Raw genomic sequence first — 16,057 nt, forward strand, 5'->3', positions numbered from 1 at the left:
TTTTTGTTTATCTTCTCAGCTACGTCCCGCTGTACGTAATGACGTCGCTTTACTCGCTCTCTCTCCCTCTCTCTCTTTAAATGCATCAACTCAGACACTTCGCCTGGCACTCCCGCCTGTCGTGCTGCCTTCATGGCAGCTCGAAAACCTCGCAACGACAAGCTCATGTTATATTATACCTGAAACATTTGCTTTGGTATTATAGTGGTAACAATAAATAATTTTCAAAAGCCGACTCTTTATTTGGCTGTAGCAAATCACCCTAAGATGGCAAAAAGTAGACTCATTAAACATTATTTATTAATAACCGGACTATCAGTGACTATGTGTTCAGAAGCTTCAGTTTCTATAAATTGGGAAAATACATTTAAACATAACTGGAAGTTATGCAAGGTTTTGGTCTCAGTTATCAAAAACCGATCTGAAATAAAGCCAAAAAACCTTGTGCTTTTCAAGGTAAAGGTTTCCAATTCACAAAAAAATTACTTACTAAAATAACTGTGTCCCACTCAAACTAGTTAAGTATTAACTGCACGTAATTTGATGGTGGCTGTAACAAAAGCTTATAGTACTAGAGATACTCTACAAAAAAAATAAAGAAAAAAAATAGTTTTGTCTCCCTCCATGGTTCTACCCCGCTTTGCTTCCTGTTAAAAAGGAGTTTTTCCTTTCCACTGTCACCAAGTTCTTGTTCATAGGGGTTCATCTGACTGTTGGGTTGTTCTCACTATTACTGTAGGCTGTACTGTCTTTATCTTACAGTATAAAGCACCTTTAGCTGACTGTTCTAGTGATTTGGAAATCTATTGAAAACTGAAAATATATTGGAAACTGAATTTAACTGTGTTTTTATTGATTGATTTAGTTATTTTCCCTTCATACTCAATTACCTCAGATTACACAAATTTATCATGACTAAGCTAGCAGTTGTTCCAGTATCCTAGCATTGTGTATAACTTGTGCTATGAGAAACAATGGTTGTGCTCACACAAAGCTACAACTGCTGGACAGAAATCTCCAACACATTCCAGATAGTGTGGCGTGTGCGCTGGTCTTGTTAACTCTATAAGCTTTTTTTCATTGCTTGGGTAATGAAAACATTAATGTAAAAACCAAATGTGGAGATGCTTCTTACAGAGAGCTTATTACTGCGAGTGTTTGTCGATAGTATTATAATTTTGGTCATAGTAGACATTTACTGGCATAATGCTCGTTTCTTGCGTAGCACTTAGTCTTTCCTGGCAATGGAGATTGATCATGTTGTAAAATAAAACCACAGATTTCATTAAAACACACCACATGAAATAATGTAAAAAGTTTAGGACTTCTTACTCCAAAGCAGTGGTCTCTTTATGAGCACTTCGAGTAGTGTTACAGTAATGCCAGGTGGAGGCAGTGTTAATCCAGCCAAATAAACTATCTTTTTTTTTTAACCTTTTCTCTCATATTCAAAGATTTCAAAGCATATAATGTATACTTTCATTTAATATAAGAAAAGAAAATATTTGATCTTATGTGTCATGGTAGGACTATCATGGTTTTGTTGTTCTTCATATAAAAGGTGCTTCCACATTCCCTGTCTTGCTACAAGTAAACCAGATACACAGTTATTTATGATTTGGTAATCTCATCATTGACTCTGGCTGTAGTGCATGTTTAATGTGAATGTCTAAGCAAACATTCAAGTTTGAGGTCACAGGTGCTACTGTGCATGCATGCAGCAGTTTTGCAGCAAGCATGGAGAAGCAAACAATAGATTGGCTTTGTGGCTTCCTGGAGCCTGAGAGATGTGCCAGATGTTTTACTCTTATCCCACCTCACAGGCCTTTTTTCTTTTGGAATATTGACATTTTTAAATATTGGTTTAATTTGTGATATGATCACGGAGAAATATTTGATATAAACACGGAAGGAAAATAAAATCTTGCATTCAAACATGTCTTACTGCAATCTAACAAGGCACTGAAACATAGACTATATGCATTTTCAACAAGTGCTTAGATGTGAGCTTTGTGGTGGATGTTTGCGCTTTAGGGGGAAATCTTTATGTCTCTTTTTAATGTGGGTATGTATTCCTGTCCACATGTGTGTGTCTGTGCATGCGAAAGAGGGAGAAGGGGAAAGAGAGGATCCAGGTTTAAGTGGAGAAAAAGGAATTTCCCACATTATGCTTTCTCTCAGTCTCTTCTGCTGCTTTATCCCTTAATACCTAAAGCTTTGACCTTGACTTAAACCCAGAAAACCCCAGGTTTTAGTATGCACCCTACTTTCTTTCTTTCTTTCTTTCTTTCTTTCTTTCTTTCTTTCTTTCTTTCTTTCTTTCTTTCTTTCTTTCTTTCTTTCTTTCTTTCTTTCTTTCTTTCTTCCCTTCCTCCCTTCCTTCCTTGTTTATGCCCATTAATAGTCCAGCCCTCAGAGAGGTCCTGTCTGCGTACAGACCACTATTACAGATGAAGAGGCAAAGTGATTTCCATGTAAATGGTGTCAGAATGTCATTTTCAAGTGAAGCTGCTGAGAAAATGAATTCCTGAAGACGAGAGAGATTACCAAGGGGCAATGACACCTGGATTGCATTCTCACAGATTCCCTGTGCAGCTCTTGTATAATAGTCCATCCATAAAAATAGCTTCTTCTTTTTTTTCTTTTGGTTTTCGCACAGAGTAGATACTAAAGTGTCAGTCAGGCCAACCAAAGAGGGTAAAAGAAAAAGGACTCAAATATTACCATATAAATGTATGCTAATATAGTCATTTGTCATTATTTGATATGAGCAAATCACAGTTAAACTGAATGTGAAAGTATGTGAGCAATCTTACTGAAGAAATGTATTTACACATCACTTTGTAGTATAAGTACAAGTTGTCCAAGGTAAGTAAATAGATAATGTAGAAATCACTAGACCTTAAATGTATGCTTTGTCTATGTGACACGTTCACAACGAAGAAAAAAAAAAACTCAGGAAAGACAAAACAATTAAGAATGAAAGATGCCAAAAAGGCTAGGACCAAACATCAACATGTTTCTCAAGCCCTTCAGGAGAAAGCCTGTTGCCAAATTTCACAAACGTTGATATAGTTCTTCATCATTGCTGTGTGACTAACCTCATGGAACTCGATACTGAGAATTTAAATGAATTTGAGATTCTAGGAGGTTTCGCTTCTGCTGTGAGAAATATGCGGTGGCGCATTTCATCTCTGTCTGCAAATGCAAATGAAATGCACTACCACACAGCTAATGCGGATACAAATTTCATTAGCATTCCCATTAGCTGTTTCCTTCATTTAGTAATAGCTTTAAATAAATAACTTAGATCGAACAAAATGCAAGTCTTACTGATCATAGAGGATATCATTCACAACATAGTGCTTTTTCTGGAATAATGCACCTTTTTCTCTTCAAAGTAATTTGTGCAGCTATTGCTGTTTTCACAGAAGAACTCCAGAAAACTTGCTTTATCATTACCACAAAATACTGCATTATATAAATACCTCTCACATAGGTATGAACAACTGGACATCGCACAGACTTTGTACCATAAAGCTGTTGGGTTAACAATGATTTAATATCTGATCTGAGTGCATTGAACATTTGCATCGGCACACGCAGCTCTGTCAAGTAACGGCTAGAAGTTTACGATAATGAGTGATATCAAAAACAATAACAAGAATGATAGATATTATAAAGGTGACGAGGAGCTCAAACACCAGATTGTGTTCATTTTTATCAGCCGAACACTTAATAGACATAAACAGGGGTGTGGCAGTCATTTGCATTCATCAAAATACAAATATTTTGCTCTATGATCAGCTTCTCCACACGGTCTGTCTTTTGTTGATTCCACCTCGTGTTCAAACTGCAAGCAGCCTGGTCATTCTAATCACCGAAGCAGCATTCCTGCCAGATACAGCCATGTTTCCTTTTGATTATCTTTCCACTGTCACACTCACAGGTCTGCTCCTGTTAGATCGATGACCGTGATATTGACTTGAGGTTAATTCAAAGCTGCACTGCTGAGTTAGATGAAGGATTTTGATAAAAGTGCTGATGATAAGAGTGCAGTTGAAACGAAAAAGGCTTTGGGTCACATGCCCTGACATTCCTTCATTGCAGCATCAGACTATTTACGGTTCCCCATCTTTTTTTGTAAGAGCACTTAAAAGCTGTTATTATATGTGGTGTGTACTTGAATCTACAGTGCATTGCACAGGTTGGCTTAATCCTGCTGATTTACTGTTGCTGAATCCTGTATGACACATAGCTGTTCAATAATCCTGCGGATCAATTTCTTTTGTTAAACAACATCATTGCACACAAGAAGATGCATTTATCAGTCGACATTGCCCTCATTAAAATAACATAAAGCCAGTTGCTGCTGCTGCACAGGTGACGTGTTTCTGAAAAATGAAAATCACACAGAAGTGTATGGTGGGAGACAATAGAAAAGGGCAGAGCTTAATAGTCATGCGAATCAGGTGGCCTCAAAACCTCTAAAATTTCTATAGGTGAGAATGTGTTTGTCTTTGTTATCTCTATGATGAATTGGGTATTTTCCTGCTTTGTGACCTATGCATCTTCAGGTTCGAACCAACCCCCTCAATGTGTATAGCTGAATAGAAATGAGAAAGAAGAAAAAAGCATTTCAATTTCACTCACTGCGAGCACCGGCAAGAGACGCAGGCTGGTTTTGCTGCAGGTAAACGTGGATACCCTGTGGGATACTTTTTGCAGATTGTGAGCCACAAAGCACGGCTGTTTCTCCACATTGCAACAACACACCATGGTTCTTTGCAGGTATCTTGAACTCTGCATCTTTATCGAACAGGTATACACAAATGCACTTGTTTCCAAATTGTGCCAAATCATCCAAGATGATAGAGCTTTCTGCTATACATAAACAGTTGCGATATAATAGTTTTTGTAAGAAATGAGAGGGTGGTGTTGAGCACAGATGCAGTAAAATTAATAAAATGCACATTCATTTAGAGTTGAGTGCAAAATAAAGCACTGGTATTTCCGAATACAAGAATATATTTCCTTCTCTTTTTAATAATCCCAGAAAATAAGACCAAAAATATTATTTTATTTTAGCTGAACAGTTTCTAATGTCCTTGAATGTGTGGGGTGTTAGTCCTCATCTGTAAGAATAAACTGTTAGAGTGTAGCCTTAGGACCCTGAGGATATTGGACCTAGGTTGCTGCAGAGGTAGGTCTGTGATTTGTATTCACCCCATCTGATAGCGTCTCCTAGATCACAGATGGATTATTTAGGCTCTTCCTCCAGCATAGGCTCCCTCTTTTAACCCCCACCACCACCTTTTTTTATTTATTTTTTTACACAGGTCTAAAATGAACCCTCTTTTTCTTTTTCTTTCTGCTTTCATTGTGGGCTACTTGCATGCCTCAACAACACACAGTGGCAGAGACTTGGCTTCACTGGGAAAAATGAACCAGTAATACTTGAGGAATAACCTGGAGGGGTAAGTTGTAAAGTTGTACTCATTCATATTACTCATTGCTTAGTAATTTTGCTGCTGTTAGTGCAGTTTTTTGGCATAGGTGGCTTCAAAGGCAACTGAATGCTTTTTCAATTAATTTAGACTTACACGCGCAGACAGTCCACGTGCTGTAGTGCTGAAAGTTGTTCATGTAGGCAGTAATGCTATAGCGTACCTGTAAACCTTAACCTTTTTTTCATTCTTTAAATGTGTTCTGATTATTAGTAAATCATCATTGAATGATTCTACAATTTGCAATCTACTTAGTGTTCAAATGTTAAATAATAGCTCAATCATAATTTTTCACCTTTGTTATTAGGTCTTAGATAATAAAATGCTAGTCTATACTGTAATCCTAGTGGATTTGAATGATGTCAGACCAAAAATAACCCATGCAAATTTTAAAAAGACATAACAGCCCTTTAAGAGAACCCCTTTGATTTCTAAAAATCCGTTGGTGGTTCTAGATGCATTTGGCTGTGAATGTGTGCAATTTAATTATCATTAGAATTCAAAAGAATAACTCATACGTTACAGCTTCTCTTAATTTGGTAGTTCTAGTTTATTTATATGCATTTTAAAAGTTGCTTTCAAATGACTTTCCCAGCCAAATTAAGGTAAACAGAATTATGATGAGCATGCTGTACTACCCACTGAAAATTAACAGTTGTCACACTGAGTGGAATTAGTGTATGTATTTCCCTTGAAATCTCTTGATCTGTGCTTGTCCTGTATCAAGTACAGTTTGCTGCAGTAGACTCGTTGCTGTAATTTATTTGTTGTTTTCTTGATAAAATCTAAATTCTTGATTACATTTTTACTGCTACGAATCCAATAAATCCACAGAAATAACCCATATTTCAATAATTATTTGTTAATAGAAGCCAAGACCATCTTGGACTATGAAAACTCTTGGTCCTGACATGCAGGGTAATTCATCCTCTGGGGTCATGCCCTTTGAGGCTGCTCCGTGGGACCATCAGTTATCTTCTTGCTGTGGTTCCTGCTCCACAGTGCCTACTCAGCTGACTGTGACTTGTTACTATGAACCCTGACGGAGCTCTAGACATATCCTCTCATACTTTTAATATCCTTTGTCTTGCTCTGATAGCTCCCTTAATGCATTATAGTGGCAGTGATGAAAGCTTGTATTTGTCTCCCTACCATCCATTTCCCCCAAAAGACACAGCAATATGTCACCAGTAACTGCCAAGCATTGATAAGAACTCCACAGAACTCCTTAGTTTTTCCCCAAGAAAACAGTAAGCCCTGTATAATGTAAAAGTATGTGATGTATGACTTTACCCGAGTGACACTAATATATGCAGGTGGGATGCGTGTTGTGTGTACATCAAATATCTGAGCCTACTCAATAGCGTGAGCCTCTTCCTTTACATACCACCCACTGTGGCCTTGATTTAGACTCCAAAATTGTCAGTGAATCATACTTCCTGGTGGTGGCCCCTGCTTTCAGTTAGCACCCTGGAGCTGTTGCACTGGAGAAGTCCTGATCAACCATCACAACCTGTGCATAGTGATTTAAATATGCTTGATGTTAAACCATGTAAAAATTACGTAGTACTTTTTAATGATATGCAGTAGAGTCCTGCAAGGTGCATTGGATATGTCTGCTTTGCATTTTGTATCCATAGTTTCTTGACAGACGTTCTATGTATCTAAGTGTCTACACTCCGCCTTTTGACACGGTACACTTGGCAGCATATTGCACTGCACGTTTCTGTCTCCATGAGGACATGGGATTAAATTTTTGGAGGTTGAAAAGATGGGAGCGTGTGTATGTGGGGAGGTGTTGAAAAGTGATTTTGTTCACGGTCCAGTGCACTCTACAGTATTCGATCTCTCTGCTCGGGTATAGGGGGAGTTCTAGTCTGCAGCATCTTATTGACAATATGTTAGATGGTGAGCCGTGATTATTTCCCAATAGGCAGAAAACGGAAGGGGACATCAGCACTTCCATCTCCTGTGGACTGCACTCTCTTCCCATTAGCTCAAAGCCTGTGCAGATGAGCCTAGTAGATACTGTCTTTCAGCAAAGGCAGCTCTGTAAGTGTTGGCTGTAAGTGGACCTGTATCCACAGCATCAAAGTGTCACACAAAGTAGAATGTAAGCTATTGAAATGCTTCTCACATACAGTAGAATTGTACTATTATGATGATTACAGATACTTTTAATCTTTACATAATGCAACTCTCTCTCTCTCCCTCTTTGCTTTTACTGTAGATTTGTTGGTGTAATTTTCTCTCCTATGGAGTTTTCAGCATATTATGCATAACCCTATATGCCTTTTCTGGTTGATTCATATTTTTCTTCCGCTGGCATATTTTAAAATTACATTTTGATTTATACATCCACTTTCTACCATTCCCCTCAGTATTCTCCAACAGATGTTGGATAAAGCTAAACAGTGCAATGTTATTATTACCACCCACATTTAATATTCAGCATACTGCAAAAATCTCCCTCGCTCATTATGTTAGCAGTAGATTTCAATATGAATGTTATTCATATTTCATATTTTATTCCTATGAAATATTATTGTTTCTGGCTCACGCTTTTTGAGACATCAGCATCTTTACTAGATTTGCAGAATACTGAGCCCATCACAGCAGGATAGTTTTGAAGTACCTACAAATATGTCTAGAACACAGTGTTTTGCAAGACTCTGTGAATAACTATTAACTGGATAAAAGAAAAAAACAAATATATAAAACTAACAGTTTGTAAAACAGTTCATTGGAACAGAGATGTTTTAAGATAGATCGTTTTTGGTTGCACGTTTAACAATTCAAGTTAAGTTGGTAGAACCATTGCAAATTAGTATCAATAATTTAGAGTTGAGCCTTAGACGCATCACATTTACAAGCTGTTGGTTAATAAATAAATCGGTGTGTTAAGCTAATTTTTACTCCATTGTGTTGCACGCGTAGGGTTAACTGATGGCACGACCATAGCTGGACTGGCCATCAGGCATACCAGGCATTTGCCCCGTGGCTCGATGGGGATTTTTCATTTTTATGGGCCGATTTTTTTTTTCTTCTTGTAACGGTATAAACAATGAAAGGTGGTGGATTTGCCAGATACTGGCATCACTCAGTTGCTTGGTGGTGGCTATGGCGGAGCTTCCACAGAGGCCAGCGGGTGGATGAGGGAAAGGGGAGGCTGGAGGAGGAGTGTCAGGTGAACTGAACTTCAGGTAAGAAGTTATGACCTGCAGTCTATCTGGGTCAGATATAAACCAACTTTAGGTGTAGTTTATTTTCGTTGTGCTGACTTTTTACAGTCAGTTACAATAACTCGTACTGCATACTAGCTAGCATGATGGAGTTTCTGTACAGCTGGGTGGGTGCTATGATGTTACTGATAATAAACTTTAGGGGTGGGGAAAAAAATCGATACTGTGTAGTATCGTGATATTTTGTTTGCTAATAATGTATCGATACAGGGACAGCAGAAATCGATATTTTGTTACAAAAAAAGTTTTTGTGGACTGGAACATGCTCTGACTTCAGAGCATGTTGATCAGCTCCTTTTTCTGAGCAAGAATCCTGACATTCCTTCACTGTCCAAATGTGTTTAACTTTTTTTATGGCAGCAATGAACATGACAGTTTACTTATTTTCATTTAAGACATGTTGTATTTTAATTAAGTTTAAAACTTTTTTATTCAATGTAAAATTATATTTTGTTTTAATTTACTTTCAAATTCTTCAGTTGCTGAAGGGGCTGCATAGTTTTCACAAATTTCATAGTTCAGAATAGCTATAATTGTACCAGATGGTAAGTTGGACTAGACTGTAATACAAACCGTTCAGTTTGTCAACAATAAAACTGACTGAAATGAGAGAAAGACTGAGTGTGAGACTTTGTTATTAGATAAAATGAATATTAATAAAGTTTACCTTTATGTACAGAATCTGAATATCGCAAAATATTTTTCAAAAATTGCAATAATATCGTATCGTGCGTTAAGTATTGTGATAATATCATATCGTGGGATGTATGGTGATTCCCACCTCTAATAAACTTTATTTTATTCATAAGGTTAGTTAGTAGAGTTGCTAACCATCCCGTAAAAACCGAATCGTCTCTTATTCAGAGAAAATATTACGAGTTTAGTATTGATTTGAAAAGGAACACAGTTTGTCCCGGACTTCAGCTAGAATGGAAAAAGACACAAAGCTGGAGTTATTCTGTCTTTACTCTGTCAGCTGCCTCTTCTTCTCTCATTCCCTCTCCCTCTGTTTCCTGTTGCTCCTTCAATCATGAAACTGATCAATGATCAGCTGATCGGCTTTTCTCTCTTGTTTGTTTATCGCCCACTTTGCGCCAGAAAGAGGAAACCAGCGGATGTCACGCTAAACAACAGCAGCATGTTTAAGCTTGATCAGCTGTTGTTAGAGTTTATTTAATATTAATTTCTAGTATCAGCTGATGTTTGCTGGAGCCATAAAGCTGCTGGTCATGATATCGGTGTGGTTATCTGGTGAGAGGGAAACATGAAGATGAAACCAGGAGATGTCCTTACTGAATCATCAGAGCTGAACAGGTGATGGAGAAACAGGTTTACCTTTTAGGTGACATGAATGAGTTGAAGGGAAGTTATCAACTGTTTCTGAGAGACAAATAACACCAGGATCCTTTTCTAAGTAGCTGACAGCTGGTAACTGTGCAGGGGCGGGTCTAGCAAAGTTTTGCCAGGGGGCCAGGTAGGGCATTAACAGTGAAAGGGGGGCACAAAGAAATACTTTTCTTTCTTATTCTCATTTAAAATCTCTTGCCTTTAATAAATAGTTATCTGAATCTTACAACCAAGATGTAAAATGTATAGAAATCATGCATATACCAACAAGACAGTGTTCATCACTGTCATCACCACAGCGTTTGTTTTCATTCAAAGGCTTTATGGCTTTTCCTATAGTACCTGGTGGGCCGGTCTCTAGTCAAAATGCCCAGGCCGATTTTTTGTGAATTAATCTGAGAGGGTGCATTAAAAAATAAATGGCCAGGCCAGCGGTGCACATTGGAAATTAGCTCGCATAGACACATTAGTTGTGCCACTTCTCAATGACGGTGGCATCTTAGCTAACAACCCCAACTACCAGATTCAACTTGTAATTGGCTAAAAATCACTTAGCCTACCGGTGAGAGGGACGTTGCTAGCTGTCAGTTTTTTCAAGCGATGTTGAAATTTCTACATTCCGACATTTCAAACGCTTCAGGAGCTCTCCGCTCAGCGCAGCATCAGCACTGCGGAAATACACGGATACATCCATAGGCTCAAGACAGAATTCACAATGCTTTTTCTGGACTTTCAGGCGTATGGACCAATGTTTTCTTTTCTGATCAAACCAGAAAGCTTTAATGAGCAGCTGGATTTGTCTCGCATTAACTGGCTGAGTTAATGCCAGTTAATGCGACATCGAATTGCAGCTGATTAAAATGAAAACCTCGACTCTGTGGGGGTCAAAGTTTGCAGAACTACGAACGCAGCTGGAATCCTTAGCTGTGCGTGTTCGTGGAGCTTGTATTTTCACCTGCTGGACATCACTACCTGACAAGTTTAACTGTCTTCAGAACATTGCAGAGGCCTTATTGACAGTATTTGACTCTACATATCTGTGTGAGCAGATTTTCTCTCACACGAAGAGTGTCCTCAGGTAGTCGTCTGAATGCTGGACACTCAGAGACCATGTAACATGTGTATCTCTGTATTAACAAACATGCCATATTGGCTCAGTTCATTTTTCTTATCACTGTTGTGAGGAGACCATAAATAGCATTTGCATTTTCTGTTGTATAGTTCATTTGCTGTTATGGAGTTCTTGTTATTGATAAAAAGTGTCTTTTTTATTTCAAAATAGCTGATAACTATTTGCTGATAGCTGCCAACATCTGTGAACAAATATAATTCTATAAAGTTGTTCTATATAGTGTGTAACTGTTAATATAGAGTGTTATTAAATTTATTGTTAATGCAGTCATATGGCACACTGACCTCTTAGGAAATTTTAGATGGCACTCATCATCAGAAAGGTTAGCCTACCCCTGCTCTAAGGTATCACCAACTGCTGTTGAAATATTTAAAAAATACAGATGTCAGCTGCTTGAGGATGCTGCGGTTTAACTGGTAAACCCTCAAAATCCCATCCTTTCGTGAACCTCGGGACCAAAAATGGTCCCGCCCCAAAAGTGCTCTAAAAATGTTATATATCAATATTTTTTTCTACTTTAAATTAGTCAATCTTTTAAAACTACTTCTGCTTAAAATATCCATGTCAAGTTTTAATTATATTTTCATTGTTTTAACCCTTTAAATCCCAGTTTTATTACATGAGCGCCCTGTTTTTTTAGCCCCAAAAAACAAAAAAACTAAATATTTTCCAAAAAAAACATTTGAAGTAATATTTGTTTGTTATTATAATTAGGCCTTTAGATGGACTAAAGATTGGCACCAACAGTCATTTCGATCGCCTTTTATTTTTTTTTCCAGGAGCGCATTTCATAAAATGCACACTATCGACCACGCCCAAAAAGTGCTATAAAAAATTTATATATTAATATTTTATTCCACTTTAAATTAGCCAATCTTTTAGACCTACTTCTCCTTGAAATATTCATGTCAAGTTTTAATTACATTTCGCGGATTTTAACCCTTTATATCCCGGTTTCGTCACATGAGCGCACTGCTTTTTTTGCCCCAAAAACATAAAACATAAAACATAAAATATTTTCCAAAAAAAACATTTGAAGTAATATTTTATTGTTATTATAATTAGGCCTTTAGATGGACAAAAGATTGGCACGAACATTAATTTCGATCCGGTTTTAATTTTTTTTGCAGAAGCCAAAAATGTCCCCAGGCGGCGCTGCTGCTCCTGCTCCCCCGGGGAGGAGTGCCTCTGCCGCGGGTGTGTTTCGCGCAGCGCCGGAGCATATGGTTCGGTTCCCGTGTCTGCAGCACACACTTCCGCTACCACGTGAAAACAAATACGTCATTTCCTGTTGATTAAAAAAAATTAATGCACCCTCAAACGATCCTAAGGTCAGAAAATGGTCCGGAACGAGCAGCGGGCCAAGCTGCTGCTGTACGCGGGAAATTAGTCTGCCTTTTCCGGGTATCTGTCTCGAGCAGGCCGCTGGAGAACATGTGTATGTTCCAGCAGGCGTCACATGTGGAGCAAGGGCGCCACCCGGTGGACAAATAAAAAAATTACAACTCTAAGGCCTGTAGTCCAAAACGAAACCTAAGCTGGAAACCTGACGATCCCTTTGACCGTAATTTTTCTGGCGTGAAAAATAGCGTTTATAATGGGTTTCAATGGGGCACAAATCGGCCACGAGGTTCGATAGTGGATGTATGCCTTTTATTCAGCCATTTAAGCTCATTTAAAAAACTCAGACTGAAATTTTAAAATAAAATGGGAAAAAAAATACATGTTTGAAAATTTGGCTATACTCCATTAAACACAGTGGAAATGGCGTGGAATTAAAAAACGGAAAGGCCACGAAATGGTCCCAGGTCCTACCAAGGGTATATCCATCCATCCATCCATCCATCCTCCCTCTTTCCTCGGGCTGCACCTGAAATGCCGGCTAAGCTAAGCCACTGTTCATCTGCAGAAAAGATACCTGGCGGCCCACCTGATCTTTTTTCTGAGCTTAAAAAAATGTCACCCTCATTGTGGAATCAGAAGAAAAGAAAGTTATAAACAAAGTAATCTGAATTCATGCTCTATATCTCTACAAACCTTCTAACAGAAGAATTGTAAAATCAGTCATTGAGATATTTTAGTCCGGTGTGATTAATTCACACACCTTTATACATTCCAACTGTCATATCTACAAGTTGACTGGTATAGAAGCACAATCAATTATTTAAGTAAGCAATTATTAACAGTCTTCAAATAGTACAGCTTGATTAGATTTTCTTGGTTCTAAAAAAATGAGTTCAATTTTAGATATCTAAATTAAACAAATCAAATTTTTAAAAGTGCAGTCATGAATCTCATGAAACACTCACACTTTGTCAAATGACACAAAAATACCTGGAACCTTAAGCTAGTACAGTGCCGTAAATATCCCCCTTTACACGCCAAAACCCATATCTTTTCATTGCTATGTGCACAGAATATTCATGCTTCATTCAAGTTTTTGGCACATTCACAGTGCTGGCTGTTGGTGCGTAATTCTCAGAACAATTAAAGTGGTGCATGGAGTTGATGGCCACAGGGTGCCAAGACATCCCAGGAATCTGGCTGTCCATCAGACAGCTAGGAAGAGTTGCAGTGCTGTTTGTACCACAGATGGCTGATCAGTAGAACTGATTTCTTTTCTTTTTTTCCTTGCCTGGAGCATTCATTGTGTCTCATCACCACACTCACTTGAGAGTAATGGTTTGTTTCATTTCACTTTGTGTGTGAAAAATGTGTATTTGCAGCATTAGGATGGGCTATGCAGCAGGTAAACGTGAGCATATTTCAATGGTGTTTGACTTGGAATATGTATGAGCGCATGAAATTTTGATGGAGCACTTCAGCACAAAGCGTACTCCTACTCAGTTTTCCACAAAACAGACAGAGAGCGTCTTTAAGATTTAGAGGCTCGCTTGTGTGTTGGGGTTTGAAAGGAAATTCAGCACAGACACCACAGCAATCTGCATTCACTTGTTAAGGTTGGACTGGATTAGACTGAAGCAGGCAGACCCAACATTTGTCTGTATTCTGGATGCATTTCAGAGCAAAGTCCATCTGTCTGCCTCTTTTTCTTTATTGTAGAACTTTTACACAGAGACACGCCTGCACAAACTAGCCAGCAGGATAGATGATGTAGAAGGAATGATTTCACTTTGGAACTGTAATAAGAATATCTGTGGTAACAATTTCCTACATTTTTTGGGAGTTTAAAATGGTTTAAAATAGCAATAAAGCACACAAGGAACTACATGTACAGTATATTGAGCCATTTATTTCTAAAGGATGTTCCAAATTTGAAATGTGCTAACACTCTTTTCCCCCATCTTTTTGTCCAAGCTTCTTTTTCGAGGTCTTCCCGAAGACCCACTTTGCCTTTTGGGACTATGCTGGTTATTCAAATATTCATTCTCATTGGCCTGCTTTGTATGAACAACCTGCAGCAGGGCTGTGGCATGGACTTTTTATCAGGTGAGAATCTCATACGTGGGTGTGAGAACGATGAAGAGTAATATATTAGGACGCACTATTGTGATTTACTAACTTGAACTTCTCCTGTAGGTGCATTTATGTTGTCCTGGATGAAAACATGAAAACAAAGATCACTTGCATCTGTTCTTGTCTTTTTCAGTGAAATGCACACCCTGCCTTACTGTACAATACGCATTGCTGCTCTGTGTATGCAAACTTTCATTGTAATCGAGCTCACTGATTATAATTATATACGCTTTGAGCTGTCTTTGAGTGAGATTATCTTCTACCAGTTATTATGTAAAATAGATTGGAATTTGTAATTTTGCTTGATGTTCTGTTCTTTTATTTCAGTTTCAAATGACTAAATCTCCTTATCAGATATGTAAACCTTTAGCTTTACTTATATATTGGCATTTGTGGGCATCATTTAAAAAACTTAAATACTTAAGGACCGAAACTATAAAAGCCCAAACATTATACCTCTGTTCCATTTTCTTGCACCCAGCTCTGCTGTATTGATTAGGCAGTGGCGCCCTCCAGTGGTAGAGTTTTAGAAAATATCTGAAGCTATACAGCATATCACACCCATACCACTCACCATTAATTTCCCCCAAGATTGGGACGATCTTGGGGGAAATTAATGAAAACCTTGAGGTTGATCTATGTGAGCATATGCATATGAATAGAATGACTGCTCACAGTATTGCAAACACACAGAAATGTACCTAAAACATTTTGAGAAATGTTTCATTCTCAGTTTAAGGTCATAATACATATATATGAATGTCAGTAAGCTATACAAAAGTTTTACTGCATACCAAGCTAAATTTTTTATATCATAATTGATGTTGCATTAGATTTAGTTTCGGCTTACACATAAAAGATCACATTCCTCTTGTGACTAAGTCATTAGGAAAACTTGTACACTCCTTTCTGCTACTGCAGGATTAAATTTGAATACACTTCACAGGGTTGGCATTTATAAAAATGTGCTTCCAAAGCAAAATGTATTTATCTACTGGGAAACATCTTTTTAACTTCATCTATTTATTCACTTCAACCAGCCCAGTCATCATTTCAAGTCCTTTTCTAAAATGTCAACTGAAGTTCATAAAACTTTGTTAAAAATGCTTCTTTCTTTTGGGTACTGAGAGATGATTTACATTTATTTGTTCATTTTTTTAAAAAAACCTATCTTACGGTGTTCACAATCATTCTGCAACAATTTTCAGTGTAGTTTACTGTTTGTGGATACATTTAGGCCATGAAGATATAGATTACATATATTATGTAGGTCAAAAAATACTGTATTTTTTTTACACTTGCTGTTGTTTTTCCATGCAAACAAATATAGACAAACACAGAGGAAACCATGA

Source organism: Diplotaxodon limnothrissa, linkage group LG10, assembly GCF_057381915.1.
Source record: "Diplotaxodon limnothrissa isolate DT_005_m linkage group LG10, D_limnothrissa_male_GT1.1, whole genome shotgun sequence".
NCBI classification, from domain to species: Eukaryota; Metazoa; Chordata; class Actinopteri; order Cichliformes; family Cichlidae; genus Diplotaxodon; species Diplotaxodon limnothrissa.